Genomic DNA, 17,313 nt, shown 5'->3' on the forward strand with positions numbered 1-17,313 from the left:
GTATGTGCTGTTTTCAGTGGAATCATTATAGAAAGTATTTAACTCATCTCAATAAATTGGTCTACATTGTAACTTTATCCATACCCCATGGGTCAGATGACTACAAATAACAGTTGTGGATCATCTGAATTTTTGCTGAGATTGCTACTGTGTTTAAAATTACCCCAGGGCGATAGTCAGCCTTTTTTTAAAATGTTACAAATCTAGATTTGAATATGCTATAGTTCTTATAAATGTATAGCACTTGAGGCAGTGTCAGAAGGCCATAACAATTATTGCCACTCTGCATATTACATCAGAACAAAATGAAGCAGCTGAAACAAAAACAGTCTGAGGCATATGAAACCATTAAACAGTTAATTTCTGGGTATTTTATTATTTGTTATTAAAATCATCTTGCTGCAATAACCGGTGAACACAGACAGTAAAATACAGACTTCAACTGACGTGAAGCAGACTGTATTATACAGTTTGTCACAGCTTAGATGCGTGATGTTTCTTGGCACAACATTCAGCTTGGGATGTCAAACTTCTATTTGCAGAACATGTATTTTCTTAATTAGCTGTATAAACAACTTGTATTATACAGGTAGTTTTAGTCTGGCAGTGCTCTAGGCAGGAATATCTTGCTTTCGAAAGCAGTAGTGTTTCCTTTCACTGTATACAGTAAGCTATCATTTGTTTAGATATACAGTAATAGGTTGCACTGAGAAAACATGTTGGTGTGAACATTGATTTTTTTTTTTTATTATCAACTTGCAGCAAGTAGAAACATGTTTGTGTTTTGCACTATAATATATTTTGTTATTGGTATTATTATTAGTAGCAATCACTTAAGTAAATATTTGAACCTCTTCCACTATTAGTAATGGGTAATGTTATTATTACTATCTCTGTAAACACAAAGAAATGTTCCATTTGGTTAGTATGTCTGTCTGTTAGCGTATCCAGCCTGCCTGTTACAGTTTCTTGGTGTAATTTTGTCAGGATTTGGTCAGTCTTTTGGTATTTTTTTTTTTTCTATTGGGAGGGGCAAGAACATCAGGGGACAACCCCGTACACCAGCTTCCATATTTGATGTGTGCCCCCTGGGTCTTCTTCTGAGGCTGGTAGTATAGATTTGGCTTAGAAGACAAATTCTTTGTCCACTCCTTGTTTTTTAATTCGATCTAAGAGTTAGACTAGTTGATCTGTCTAGGAACCTGATGGGTGAGTTCTGCGTTGAAATTTACAGGTTAGGGATGGAGATTTGTCCAGAAAATTGACCACCTCCAGTGGAACCAGGACCATAAGATCCGCTGCACTTGTGGCATATAACACAAATCCACCAGGAAGACCCATATGCGGCTACTTTCACTACAAGGGCATATTGTATGGAATTGCTGCATACCTATCAGACAAAACTCCAAAATTCTACCTTTAAACTCACAAGGCCAGCGCCTTGATTCATGTACAGAAGGAGGGTGTACTTGTACCTTGCTTTTTAGATACTGGATCCCAAGTCACCTTGTTAAAGGATAGTTCCTTCAAACAGCTCTTTGGATGTCATAGTGAGCAGTTACAAGACTCTGCCAGCTGGCTTACACTCAGTAAAGCTATTGGTCTTGATATTCCTTATCTGGGGTATGTAGAGCCATCTGCCATCTGTATCTGGTTTGTTGGGCCCTAATGTTATTCAGGACTGTTGGGATGTTCTGTTTTAACAGGCTACATACCAGATATGAGGAAACAAGTGAAATGGAAGGGTGGTGTTTAATCATTTTGCTGACAATTTCAAGATGCTGGGAGCATTTTTGGGTCTAGTATCAAAAGAAAACTTACAACTGTTGGTGCTTTACTTTAAGTTCATTATTAACAATATAATTAAAAACGAGCTAAGATCTGATTCCTTACTAAATGAGTAACTCATATTGAACTGCTGAGTAGCCATTAATTAAGTGCACATTCAACACTTGTTACTGTTATTGACCCTGAAGTCTATTTAATTGATTTAAACAATGAAGATAAGGATTTTGACAAAACCTAAATCTCTAACAGTGTGTGAATCTCTTGTATTTTTTTCTTGAAAAGGGTAACTTGCTGGCATTTGCCCTCGAGTTCCTGGATGAAAAAGGAAGCTGGCTTGGTCATGGGATTGGAGGACGCCTACTGAACCTTCAGGTTTTCTGAGCCACGTGGGGAATTGCTGCGGTGAGGAGAAAAGCGATTGGGCATTCCAAATTGGGAGAAAAAATTTGGTGGAAAATAATAATTGGACACACTAAATACAAAATAAATACATAAATAAATAAATTAAGTCACGCGTCATCCCGCGACCAAGTGGGAGCCTAAGCACCAGTAAGTAATCCAGGGGTTGCTCGTGATGGGACTGTGTGGGATAGCGCATGACTTCATCCCATTCCCCTTCTGCATACTCGGCCCGTTGATCAACCACTATCTAAGGTAGGTAATTGCTGCCTGTTATATATTGTGGGTTCAGTGAGACAAACTACACACACACTTTCTTTAGGGGATATTCAAAAACTGCCAATGGCTTCTCAATTTGCTAATTTTCAAGCACACACTAACCAACACACTTCTTTGTTTCCCAACTAACAATTCTGGGTGGGACTGAAACCCCAATACCAAAGGTTCCTACCTTAATGACTACACAAAACAACACTCCTCCCCATTTTACTTTTAAACTACCACTATTGGAGTTAAAATACTTCCTATGCTACATAACTAACTAACAAAGTAGAGGAAGACTGCCCTGGCTTTGTAACAAATTTTGGGAATTATTCTATCCCACTGGAACTGAACTTGCTCCTAACTAAACCATTATGGGTATAATTCCAGTCTGTCAGGCGGTTTTCTCAGTCTATCACGATAGCGTCTCTGCAAATTATACTAGCCTGCAGTAGGTTGAACATGTTCAGCGACTGAAGACATTCATCTTTCTTGAACCCAAGCTGAAGTTAATTGTGTTAGTTTATCAGGTAGGTCTGACTCATCTCCAGCTTGAATAAGTGGAAATCCTCCAATGCAATTTTGTATGTTTCATGTTTCTTGGGCTGCGGCAGAGTCCAACTCTTCCACTCTCTCTGGTCGGTGTGTTTTTCTGGGCAACGACAAGTGGTCAATGTGCATTTTGCATACCCTGTCTCTGAGTTGAATCATTTAGACAAGTGCTCCACATCTGCTCATAACCATTCCAAGTTCCCAGTTTATCTTCCTCTCCTGGAAACAATGTACTCTTACACGGTCTCCATTGTTCAACTCACGGAATGTGTTCCTTATCTTGCTAAGCTTTGTCTTCATTTGTTTGTCTTCTACATGCTTGTGCACGTTTGGTCTTAAGTGTGAACTTTGTATTCATCGTTCGCTTAAGAAACAACTGGTGAGCAATATGTTAATGAGCGTGGTGCACTCCTGTACAGGAATAACAAATTAGCTAAGCAGTGTTTCAATGTAATATTCCTGTTTCTCAGTGAAGCAGTTAGCACTTGCTTCTTCAATGCTTTCTTGAGAGTCTGTACACACCTCTTTGCTGCTCTGGGGTGATAGGGCGATGTCAATGTATGTTTTATGCCATTACCCTACATAAACTGTCAAAACTCACTTGATGTAAATTGTCTGATATGACTTCCTCCAGTAATGGTTTCATAGTGTTTCAATTGTTTTATTTGTTGTGATGCTTGACACCAGGGTCACTTCCACCCATTTGGAGTGACTATCCAACCACGAAGATTGCTGTGGATTCTCTGCCACACTCTTGTGGACTACTTCCATGGATTTAATTGTGCTACTGTAGGTGAATTTTGTACCAATTCAAACACTCTGCAATCTCTGACCTTTTTTTCAATTTCTTTGTCCAGTCCTGACCACCAAAAATAACCTTCATCATGCACACTCCTGTATGCTTACAATAATAGTGCCCATCCATCATTCATCCTCGCAGCTGCTAGTGTAGGAATGTCAGATTTCAGGCCTAAGATAGCCACTAATAGCTTAGGATCTGTAACAAGTGTAAATTTGTGGCCATATAGATATTTATGGAATTTCTTGACTCCAAAAACTGCTGGTCAGTGTTGGATGTGAATACTATTGGAAGTTCACTTCCATCCCCAATCACGTGTGAGATCACGACTCTTACTTCATATGAGGTGGTATCGCAAGCTAATCTTATGGGTTTACATGTGTCATAATGAACTAGTACTTGTCTAGTTAAAAGCTGTTGCTTTCAGCGCTGACATGCCTCTTTGCATTTGCTTGTCCACTTCCATACTGTTCTTATTGTAACAGTTCATGCAATGGCTTCAGGGTAGTGGCTAGATTCTCTAAAAAAAACACCCATATGCAGTTCAGATGCATTAATAGGTCTTGGTGCATTCTTAATAGCAGGCACAGTAGGATGTAAGCCTTCAGCATCCACTACGTGACCTAAATATTCTACACTGAACTGTAGAAAAGTGCATTTTGATGCCTTTGTATGTACTCCATGGTGTTCTAGATGGTTTAAGACTTCACTTAGTATTTTCAGGCATTCATTCTCTGATCTACCAGTAATCAAAATGTCATCTGAATAACATACCACATGGTCTAGTCCCTGGTCCAAGACGGATTGGAAAATAGCATGAATGCGTGACGCACCATATGGCAGCCTATGGAATCTGTACAATCTTCATTGCATGTTGATGGTCAGGAACTCCTCTGACTCTTTATCTAACTCAAGCTGTTGGTATGCATTTTACAAATCAATTTTACTGAAGTAAACTCCTCTAGATAATGTGGTAAACAAATCTTCTACATTTGGTAAAGGATAAGTTTCTTCTGTAATGCACCAGCTTACGGTGACCTTGTAGTCTCCACATACTCAGAAAATCTTGTCTTGCTTAAACACCACTACAACTGGAGCTCCCCAGTTGCTATGGTTGATCTTTGATATAATCTTATGAGCATCCAGCCTGGCTAATTCATTTTCAACGGCTTCACGAAGCGCATACGATACTGGTCTGGGTTTGTGGAACAACAGTTCTACTCCAGACTTCATTTATATTCGTACTTTGAAAGTTTTAATTGGCGTTAACTCTTGTACAAACACTGTTTTATGCCGCTCCAAAATCTCTTTAAGTATGCTGTTCGAAGCAGTCAACCCTCAAGACACTTAAAAAATGTTGACCCCTTCAATTTTACATGGTTCAGCCAATTTCAGCCTAACAATGCAAGTCTATCACCCTCTGTTACAATTAACGGCAGTACTCCTGACTGTTCACCATAGTAAACTTTTACTTCAACTTGCCCCAGGATGTGTACCTTCTCTCCCGATTATGTCTTTAAATACAATGGGCTACATTCAAGTGGCCTATGTGACAAAATCTTCCTATACATTGTCTCTGGAACAATGCTTACTGTTGCAGTTGCAGTATCCAATAACATATTTACCAGTGTATGCTCTAAACACACTGAAATGGATATCCCCTTTTCCCCCTCGCTGGCTGTATGCACTGTAAATCATTTAAAATAGTCCTTACCATTGCTGTCATTGATTCCCTGGTCTTCATTTAAAACATGAGCAGCGACTACTTCTCTCTTGTCTCTACAACTGCGTGCTATGTGCCCAATCTTCTTGCATTTGTGACACTTCCATTTTAAATCGGCAATTGCTTGCACTGTGCTTTCCTCCACATCTATAGCAGTTGCTTTCACGCATGCCGCTTTCTCTCTTCTTCCCCCTAGGTTTGCTCCATAAGGGCTCTGAATGTTTACTGCTGTGTGTGTGTGCTTCTCCGTGCTATGTTTTTTGTCTGTCCACACTTTCTCTATTTTACATGTGTGAGTTATTGTCTTCCTTGCTAATTCCTGAGAATTCCTTGCAGCCATCTCCATCACTTACGCAATTTCGGTAGCGGAGTTCAATCTTTTTCAGACAATAATCTTTTTTGTGTGGATTTACATTTAAGACCACAGACAAATCTCTCACTTAATGCTTCCAACAAACATGCTCAAAACTTGCAGGCTTTTACCAGTTGTTTTAACCCAAAAATACACTCACATGTTTTTCGTCTTCTATCTGATTCGCATCTAGCCAGATTTTATATCTCTCCATGTAGGACTCAGTCAGTTTCCCAGTGAGAGCCATAATCACTGCATGGAGGCCTTTCCATCCTCTGTGCTGAAAGTTACTTTTTTATGTTCTTGTATAATTGTTCTCACCGATATCTGAAAATTCTTGTCGTTAAAAACTGTTATAAATTGTGAGCTCGGTGAGACAAACTATGCACACACTTTCTTATGGGATATTAAAAAACTGCCGATTGCATCTTTATTTGCTTATTTCCAAGCACATACTAACCAACACAGGCTCTTGTCGAGGTCCTTTATACACTCCCGTGTTCCCCAGCAAACAGTTCTGGGTGTAACGGAAACTCCAATACCAAAGGTTCCTATCTTAATGACTATACAATACAACACTTCCCACCGGGTGGTAACAAAAATGCAGCTGTGGTTGTAATTGTCTCTCTCGTTATCACTTTCACTGTCACTATCACTAACTTCATTGTTATCAGAGTAAGTTTCATCACTGTCTTGGCCCATTTTTGTCTCCAGATCCGTCTTCAGATAACTCTTGAAAGTACTGCAACTTTCTGTGCAGTCCTACTTTGTGTTGGTCTATTCATTTTCACTAGGCAATAACTATTTTTGTAATTTTTGTCTGAAAAAGTCTCCTGTTGTAGCTATTCAAGCACAAAGCTTTCAAGTTCAGCAGCTCGATCATGTGATCGATCTCACATGCATTAAGCCAAAACCACTGCTTTTTCTATGATGGTCAAAATGACCACTCTGGTAGTTCTAAGTATAACATAACATATCTCCATAAGTTTCTGCAACCCTGTGTCTACTGATGTTTTGAGATGTCTAATACATATATTTAGGAAAAGTAAAAAAAGCACAGACGCCTAGCTGCCAAATCAGTTGAGAAAAATGCTTTTAAAAAACACAAACTGTCAAAATAATTAATAATTATTTAATAATAATAATTAATTATCCAGCGCTCAAAGAATATCACAGACATTTGCAGAGCTTTTTGAGATTTTATAGTAATAAAATAATGACTTGGATCGCATTATTGAGGAGTCTGGTGATAGAATTAGTGATCAGGAGAGGATTTATCAGTATGCACATCTATAAAGAGGTATGTGAAAAATACAGCGAACAAGGGGTGGGGCTTGGTTGGAGATACAGTACTGAGTGTCCTTTTGTGATTCAATGCATTTTAAACCTGTTTTACTCCTAAAATATATAAATATTAAACAGCGTGTGTGAAAATAAATTGGACCTGATGCGCCTGACAAGCGCTGAATAAATGGACTGCAAAGAGTTAAAGCTCATGCTGTAGTTTTTTATGTTTTTTCAACCTTTGTTTTCTTCTATTTCATTTAGCTGTTCCTCGTCTTGTGTTATCTGTCTACTCTTGCTTGTGCACTTATTTTATTTATTTATTTATTTTTATTCAGATGGACTGCTGTCTTCACTCTGAAAGTTGGTGTTGTACCAGTTGTGTGGAGTTTCATCCCCAAATATAGTATAGCAATTAGGTGGAATGCCACTCATTTTTGGCAGTGGTTTTGTAACTAATAACTAATAAAATGGCAGTTTGTCATGGAGAATGTAGTGGTGCACACTGATTTATTCAGTGTGAAGCGGCTCATTAGTATGCAAGCCGTGTTATATGCTATATATATATATATATATATATATATATATATATATATATATATATATATATATATATATATATATATATATATATATATATACACATGGTCATGTGATGCTGTTTAACCAATCAGAGGATGTTATTTTTCCAAGCCATGTTACCATATCTTTAATTAGACATCCAAATGACAGAAGTATTCACCCCCTACCAGTAATGTCACATTTTGTTGAATTACAGATAATTTATGCACAGTTTTTCAAACAAACTTTTTTTTTTGTTTTATTCAAAGATGTAGTGGTTAAACTGAACACTGTTATATGAGGAGGAGGTTAAATGTCAGCAAAACTTGCAAAGACAATGTACAAAATGAAATTACTGGTTGTTTAAGTGTTCAGCCCCTTAAGTTAGTAATGGGTAGAAGCACCTTTTGCAGCAATTACTGCTATGAGTCTTTTTGGTAAGGTCTCTACTAGCTTTGCACAGTAGAATGATGACATTTTTGTCCATTCTTCATGGGAAATTGTTCCAGTTCTGATAAGTTTGTTTGGGTTTGTCGATGGACTGCAATCTTCAAGTCTCGCCATAATTTTTTTATTGGATTCAAGTCAGGACTTTGACTGGGCCACTCAAGAACATTAATTATCTTCTTTGGCTTTGTGCATTGGGTCATTGTCCTGCTGAAATATGAATTTTCTCCCAAGTTTCAGTTTTGTCTGACTCAAACTGGTTTTCCTCAAGGATTTGCCTGTACTTTGCACCATCCACTCTCCCCTCTATCCTGACAAGCTTCCCAGTCCTTGCTGAAGAGAAGCATCCCCATAACATGATGCTTGACAGTTGGGATGGTGTTGACTGGGACATGTGCAGTGGTGGGCTTGTGATACTGTTCTGGGGATGGCCTGACATGCCACAGATTACTGTTAATAAAGAAACCGAGACAGTAATGCTTTCTCTTCCTCAGCCGGAGTCTTTACTCCATTTTCTCTAAGTCTTTGCAATACTTTTTAGACACCAGCCACATGTTCCTGGAATGTTTTGGAGAAACACAAGACGTCTTCAAGGTAAGGTGAACAGCAGTCATCATGGAGCCCTTCTAAAATCTCTTCCATACTCCTTTGAAACAAAGCTGGGGCATTAGTGAGGCCAAACGTTATTCTCATCCACTCATTTAAACCTCATGGTGTAACAAAAGCTGTAAAACATAGAGATTCTTCACCTACAAAGCCCTCATGTTATGCTTTATCTTGATCTAGGATCGAAAAGTATGAGTATCCTCCTAACATGTTCATTAGGTATTGAATACATGGTAGGGGATGTCTGTCTAGAATCGTCTTTTTGTTTAATTCCCGGTAATCAACGTATAGTCTCAGACCACCATCTTTCTTTGATACGCAGACTATGGGAGAGGAGTAGTGTGATTAAGACTTCACTATCCACCCCTTAGCTAAAAAGCCCTGAATATAATCTTTAACTTCTTTATACAAGGGTTTTGGTATAGAGCTATATGCCTTTTGTACCAGAATATTGTCAGTGAGGTTAATTTTTAACTATAACATTGGAATACAGTCAATGTCGTTTTCATGTCGTACAAAAGCAAATGACTTTGTATAACATCTCTAGCTAATTTTTCTTCTTCTGGACATAAGTGACTAAAATCAGCTGGAGGATTCTATAACTCCTCTTGTTTTGCATTTTCTGAATTAACTACTGTTGCTGTAGATGAGGCTACATGACAAAACATAGGTTCTTTTGAGGTATTGTTTCTAGTTTGTCCCTCACTCCCTCAATGGTTACTAAGCTAACATTTCCCACAATCATCTTACTTGGGATTTCTATGTCATGGTTAGAAAAATTTTCAACAAGTACCTGAATTTTGTATGAAGTCCCTTTTGGAATGCTGGTCAGTCCTTCACATATGTTCAATCCTTCCAGAAGTGTGGATTCTCGTGGTTCGAAAAGAACAAGGGTCTTCTCCCTAACTGGCAGATGGACTAACTAACTGTCATTTTACATAACCAGAGCGACCTTTTCGTAATCGTAATACAACCTCGACCTGTTTTTACTGGGTAACTTTCTCATTCTTTGTTGTTACTTCTAACCAGATTAATCTGTGTTTTCATTTTTTTCTTTTTCAGTTCCTTAAGAGGAGAACAAGGCCATTTCACTCACCAGAAAAGGAGTTTGGACTACATGGTTCTTTTGCCCTCCACTTAGCTGCACTGGTATCTCCACCCATCCATCAAAGGGTAAAACTGCTCCATTCACTGCAGTTAAGTTTAGTGTTGTTTCTGTACCAATTAACTCATTTATAGGATGTACCTTTTGTTCAGGTAGATATTTTGTCTTCCACATACGATCCATGATGCTAACCTGCGATCCTGAATCCAGTAGCACAGTAGTTGCAATGTTATTAACTGAGCTACATGTTTTTGTCTGCCTGAGAATTGGTTTGATTGCATAAAGGCAGACAGGTTTTCCAATTCCTTCACTTTGTTGAATCACCTGGAAAAATACGTTTGGGGTTGCTATTGTTTGGTTTACATAGACACTTTGGGACTGGTCTATCAGTACGGTTATTTGTTGTCCCTCTGCAACAACCGTTTCCTGTTTCCTGACTTCTGTGGTTTTCTCAGACATCTAATAGCTCTATGCCTACTTTCACCACAATGAAAACAATGAGAACAATCTGAATTCCCCTGTTTTGCACAATTGTGACACAGCCTTCGTGACTCTTTCCCTGTGGAATTCTGCATGGATATATTGACTGTCTTCATGTCCTTTGTGTCCACTAATTTTTCAATTGACTTTGTAAGTGTGCATACCTGGGTACTTAAATCAAATATTGCTTTCCTATTAGCCTGTACTTCATTTTGTCATTGCTGCTCTTTTGTTGATTTTGATTCCCCTTCAGAGCCTGTTCAGACTGATCACTGTGTACTATAGGAGCTTTACTACGTGAAGTGGTGCCTAACCTCTTCTGTCATTCTATTTCATCACTTGCGGCTTTCATTATTTTGCTTAGGAGGAATTCATCAGTCACTGTAAGATCAGCAAGGTATGGTTTCATGTCCCTCCGAATGTCTGCATATTTCTCATTGAGACACTGGCGCAAAGTGCCCAAATAAACACCCTGTACTAAGTCCTTGTCATACTTAATATCTGTCCCAGTCTAATGTGATGCAAAAAGAACCTTCTGTTTCAGACCCACTAGTCTGTATAAGTAGTATTGTGGTGTTTCTTTATCAAATTGTCTAGCACTCATCAGCTCTTGAAAAAGCTAATTACTGCTTTTCTCACCAAGGTGTGATTTTAGAAAGTTTCTCAACTCATTCAGATTCAAGTCATCCTTACTAGTAGGCATATCTCTGAAATTTCCAGGTTTGATTACTTTTAGTACATTTCTGATAATTTCAGTCTCGCTGTATTTTTCATTCAGGCCCTCATCTATCTGCTTACTAAGGCTACTGAAGCTAATGTCAAAAGTCATGTCCCCAATTTGTCCTCCATACACTCGGAATTCTTTCTTTGGCAAACATGAGATAATTTCTCTCAATGAGTGACATGCATTTGAGTTATCACTACTCAGACTCAATTTCCCTCTGTTAACAGATTCAGTATTAGTAGACATTCCTATTTTGCTTTGACACTTTTCAATTTGTTTACCCAATTCTGCATATTCATTCAACATTTGCTGGTAATGTAAACAATCAGTATGTGGCAGTGGCCACATAATGAGATGCAGTAAAAGCATCACCTGCTTATTCTTAAATTCATTAAAAAAAGTGGATTCTTTGCATGGACAGCTCGCTTCAGGTCCTGCCACAACATTTCGATGGGGTATAGGTTTAGGTTGACTAGGCCATTCTAAAATGCAGAATTTCTTCTTCTGCAGCCATTCTTTTGTAGATCTGCTTTTATGTTTAGGATCATTGTCTTGCTGCATGACCCACTTTCGGTTCAGCTTCAGCTCACGGACGGATGGCCTGACATTCTCCTCTAGAATCTTCTGATACAATGCAGAATTCATGGTTATTTCAAGGATGGCAAACCATCCAGGTCAAACCATCACACTCCCACCACCATGTCTAATTCATACATAATTTTGTTTAAAAAAAAACATGGAATGGGTTAATATAAACCCTATTGGATATTTAAGAAAAGAAAAAGGTTTTGATTCAAGAAGGCTATTATGGTAAAACTATGGAATTTCCATAATTATCATTGGTGTTCACAAACTTTTTCTTAGCACTGTATATGCTTGTAAAAATTGAATGGCTTCCCACAATATATCTCTTCGTCTTCTAAATGCCCACAGGTAGATTGGAATCTCTACACGACACTCAATTGGATACAAATGTCACCTGACCCTCCCCCAACTTCCATTGCACATTCTACAGTACTAGCATCCCCTTAGGTAATGAACTCTGAAACGCTAGACTGAGAAACCAATCATAGAATGGGAAAGTTGACGTACGCACGTACGGCACTGTACTGTAAGTGGGTTTTCATTTGACGTATGTGCGTAAGTCATGGTGTTGGTGTTGGATAATAGTGTGGAATGCAGGGGTAGGACTTTTTGATACTTATTTTACCCCCATTAGACCCCTTACTAGATATATTTGTATCCCTGAAAAGGTAACTTACACATCTCAAAAAAAAGCAATCCACCCCCAAGTACAGTGCTATCACAAACTACAATGACTGGATAGGTGTGACATAGAGCAAATGAATCCAAGTCAACAATCTCCCTCCCTCCCTGTGAGGGCAGGGTGTAACAGGAACAGTATGCACCGGACTGGATGGAATGAATTGTCAAACCAGGGTCAGTTGGAAGTCGGCCATCCAAAAAGAGGGCGAAGCCACAATAATAGAAGTCAGCGACTTACTGAGGTAAACGATGTATCAGTTATGGATTGGAGGAGACACGATTGCACTTGCTACCAAAGGGGGCATTACTGAAGGTATATCAGGGGATGTGGCCTTGCGATCTGTTCCTTTGTTATGGGTACAGATGGACCTGTAAAAGGAGCACAAATATAAAATAACTGGGAGTGTTTCCTGTTTTGTTTATTGGTTGTTCTAACTGTCATTGTTTGTCATTGTTAGATGGCTAACACTAGCCGGGAGCTGTCACAAAAGGCCAGCACCGAACCTAGACTACACTGCACCACTGTTTCACAATTGTTGTGTAGCACCACCTGTACAAAGAGCACTCACTATTTGGATAAGTGATCGTGTCTGTGTTGTGTGTTATTATTACTGCATTACTATTTCAGGACTGAACCCTGTGGTTTAACTGAACGATACACCTTGGTGTGTAGAGCCAGTAAGTATTATTTATCAGCAAGTAAAGAGTTGCTTAAACATGAACTGTGTTTCAAATCATTCCTGAGCACTGCATCACCTCTGCACCCGTGCACTACAAACCTCTTTGCCACAACAGGATACCCAGAAAAGCAGGGTTTCTGCAATGGTATTGCATTTAATATGGTACAAGTCTTAGCTGTCACCACTGCAGAAACATAATTTTATTTAGGAACACCTTGCAAGGTGATGCTTGTCATACAGTATAAGTGGTCATAGCCAGTTGTCCTAGCTAAAAGTCCCCATAAAAATAACGATTTTAATTAATGTATAAAATCACCTTTATTCTTCAAATGTTTAAAAATGACACATTTTTCCTATTAAAAAATAACTGAATATTGACTCCAGCACTTCCTGCAGTAATGTAAAGTAGATCACAGAAGGTATATCTTGTCTGGTTAAAGTGTTGTACACATATTTTATCATTGCTAGGTGGTTCTCTAAAATTATCATTTAACCAATCTTTTTAAAGTGCAAAATCAAGAAAAATATATGTTGATAACTTCAGGACACAGTCTTTTTATAAAACCTCATTGCATGTAATACCAGACAAAGAAGGAGTTTCCAGACATAACAGTGCACTCCCCAACCATATCAAATGGGTTTGTACACCATTGTCATTTAATTGCCTCTTAAAGTCTTGACTCAACCAAATTACAGCAGGATGGAATTTTACCAAAAAAAGCAATGCAAAAGGTCAAGACACTAGACAGTTGAGTAGGAATGTAACAAGCATGGAGAAAACGTACACATGCTGCATTCCTGCGGTCAGAAACAAACTTGGATATAAAGGTAAATCATTTTTCATCCTGCTCCTTAACAACAGCACATGCTGACATCCTCTAAGGCCTGGCCCTCTCACAACTGTGTGTTGAAATATTTACTATTACACCAACTAAGAACTGTCACTTCGATACCCTCTATCTCATATTTTGAGCCAGGCGCATGCCAATCAGTTACAGACTGCTGCCCTCAGTCACTATTTTCCCCCCATCTTGAATGGCTGTCATGGGATCTGACCAATGGTGCCTCACTAATCAGCCCTCCTAAAATAGCAGCTGGGGAGGTGCAATCCCAGGAGAAGGGTCAGGACCAAACAAGCTTCTGAACGACTGTCAGTTGGTACAGTATTATCTATCTAAGGCAGGACAGTTATTACCTCCTACTGTACCTTAATTTGGACTCAGTCAAGCTGTCTTGGCCTCCTTAGATTGTTAATTCAGAAACTATAAATCAGCAGAGCCATGCTTTGTCCTATATGGCTCAGTTACCCCAGGCAGGAGGGAGGTATGACAGAAATGAATGAGGCATGAAGCCCAAACTGGGTGAAGTCAGAGTCGACACCTTGTTACTCAGCCCAGAAAAGCTGGAAGGTTGTAGGCATGTTTCCCGGATGTTTTGCATTTTCCTGGCATAGAACAAACGCAAACTTGGGGTGTTTTTTTTTGTTGTTGTTTTTTTTTTAAATACAGTTTGGGTGGATGTGTATCTTTAATGTTGAGTGTCATGTTCACTCTCCAGCATATACACTTTGCTTAGTTTCAGGATTTGAACCTTCCAAAAAAAGGAAATAGTTCTGTCACAACTCTATTTTCTTTATCATTTCTTTCGTATGGTGAAGATGTTGACATGGTTTACTTCCTGATCCACTTCCATTTCATCTGGTTACACTATAAATGTAATCTAATATTTAAGGCCGTCGTGCATTACTAATAATCTTAGCCATAAGATGGCTATTGTGTTAGTATTAAAATAAAGCAAGTGTGTTGGTAGAAGAAGTAGGCCCAGGCTAGTATCTAAATCCTAAACAATCTTCTCTTGATTATTATATTAGTACTTCACAAATAAGGTTCAGTTGAAATGGATGCAATGAAGTTGACCCAGAAGTACATACAGCCTTATACCTAAACAGTTAGAGAAAACATGCTTAACAATTACAAAAATAATAATAGTAATAACAAATAGGTAAACAGTCAGCTTTTTAAAGTTTTGTGGTTCTGTTTTGGTTGCAAGATACAAGAAACTTGCGTCACAAACATTGGGTTACATGCAATGTACAAGGGTAGAGTAAACATGGCCAATTATCTGCCAATAAACACCTATATATATATATATATATATATCTATATATATATCTATATATATATATATATATCATATATATATATATATATATATATATATTATTTTTTTTTTAATCAGATATCACATTGCTTAAACTTGACAGTGCCAACAGCAAGCCTGATTGGCACCTTTAGATGCACTCCTCCCGTTGATTAACATGACCTGAATCTGTCTTAACCATTGGAGAATTCTACTTGTACATGTTTCTGTAAACTGTCAGAGCCACCCAAAAAGGTATGGAATATGTTTTCAGGTGGCTGCTGGTGCTAAAGTTAAATTACACATCCAGACCCTATAGTCTTTCAATGTCTTCTTTGACTTCCAGTCAGGTCTTTAACTATTTCTAAATATAGCACTATTGAGTTTTAACAGTTACGAATTAATTTATTTTGCATGATCAATTTTCCAAATATTAAGTTGAGGTTTTGGATAGTGTAAGGAATGCATTACATTTTTTAATGCATCATTGTAAAAAAAAAAAAAAGTAAAGCTGTTGTTTTTAAAACTTCCACTTCCAAAAAAATAATAATAAATTGTATTACTGCGCTTGCCCCTGAAAACTATTATCTGAAATTAGCTGATGGAAAGTCAAGTACACATTTTCTTTATACTTTTCACAAAGTTTTAGTTGGGCCATTTGAAATAAAACTTGGTTTAAACCCTGAGTTTTACATAAGGTGTCCCAGTTTATGAAATGTTATGGGTTGGCTGGTACTGGTACAGTAGCCCTTACCCCCCACCCGGGCCAAAATGAACAAGAATATAAAAAAAGGTTTGCTTTGCATTTTGCTGCCTTCTGCTTTCACAAAAGCAATATTGTACTGATGGGATGTTCCTGCTATATTTATCAATATGGATTTAGTATTTAATTGTTCAAGTGTTTTTATTTTAGACACTCTACTGACATGAACAAGAAAAGGACACTCACTCTTCCTTATGCTGAGTCATGTTTACGGCTCAGATTTAAAAATAATACTGATGATAATTGTGCTACTGACGTGTTGTGGCCAGCGTTCCAGGTATTGGATCATTAAATAATTTACTCTCCAATTTAGGCAATGTGTAAATAAAGTGTATTTTGGGTGAGTAAAATGCAACATTACCTTGAAATCACGAGTACTTTCAATAAATCCTGTACATACTTTAATGCTAACTTATGGGGTGTGCAGCCTCACATTATAACTATAATTCCACTTTGAACTAATGTATACAAACTTGGTCTTACAATAAAAACAAAACCAATTATTCTTATTTGCTTTATTGACCACTAACAATTGCTATGAAGCAAATAAACACAGGAATAGATTTATTTTTCATTCCAATGCTGCAGGTGTAATATACTTAACACACACACACACACACACACACACTCACAGTGGCTCTCAAAAGTATTCACCTCCCTTGGACTTTTTCACATTTTATTGTGTTACAACATGGAATCAAAATGGATTTAATGGAGTTTTTGCCACTGATTAACACAAAAAAAAGTCCATAAAATCTGCAAATTGTTCTAAATTAATTACAAATAAAAAACAGAAAATAATTGATTGCATAAGTAATCACCCCCTCCGAGTCAATATTTGGTAGAAGCACCTTTGGTAGCAATTACAACCATGAGTCTATTTGGATAAGTCTCTACCAGCTTTGCACATCTGGAAACTGCAATTTCTGCCCATTCTTCTTTACAAAATTGCTCAAGCTCCATCAAGTTGGATTTTCAACTTTTTCCACATATTCTCAATTGGATTGAGGTCTGGGCTTTGACTGGGCCACTCCAGGACATTGACCTTTTTGTTTTTAAGCCACTCCAGTGTGGTTTTGGCTGTATGTTTGGGGTCATTGTCCTGCTGGAAGATAAATCTTCTCCCAGGTCCCAGGTCTCTTGCAGACTTCAACAGGTTTTCCCCCAGGATTTCTCTGTATTTTGCTGCATCCATTTTGCCTTCTATCTTCACAAGCTTTCCAGGCCTTGACGCTGAGATCCCATAGCAAGATGCTGCCACAACCATACTTAACGGTAAGGATGGTGTTCTCAGGATGATGTGCAGTGTTAAGCTTGCGCCAAACATATCGCTTAGCATTGAGGTCAAGAAGCTCTATTTTCATCTCATCAGACCATAGAATCT

The sequence above is a fragment of the Polyodon spathula genome, chromosome 2 (assembly GCF_017654505.1).
Source record: "Polyodon spathula isolate WHYD16114869_AA chromosome 2, ASM1765450v1, whole genome shotgun sequence".
NCBI lineage: Eukaryota > Metazoa > Chordata > Actinopteri > Acipenseriformes > Polyodontidae > Polyodon > Polyodon spathula.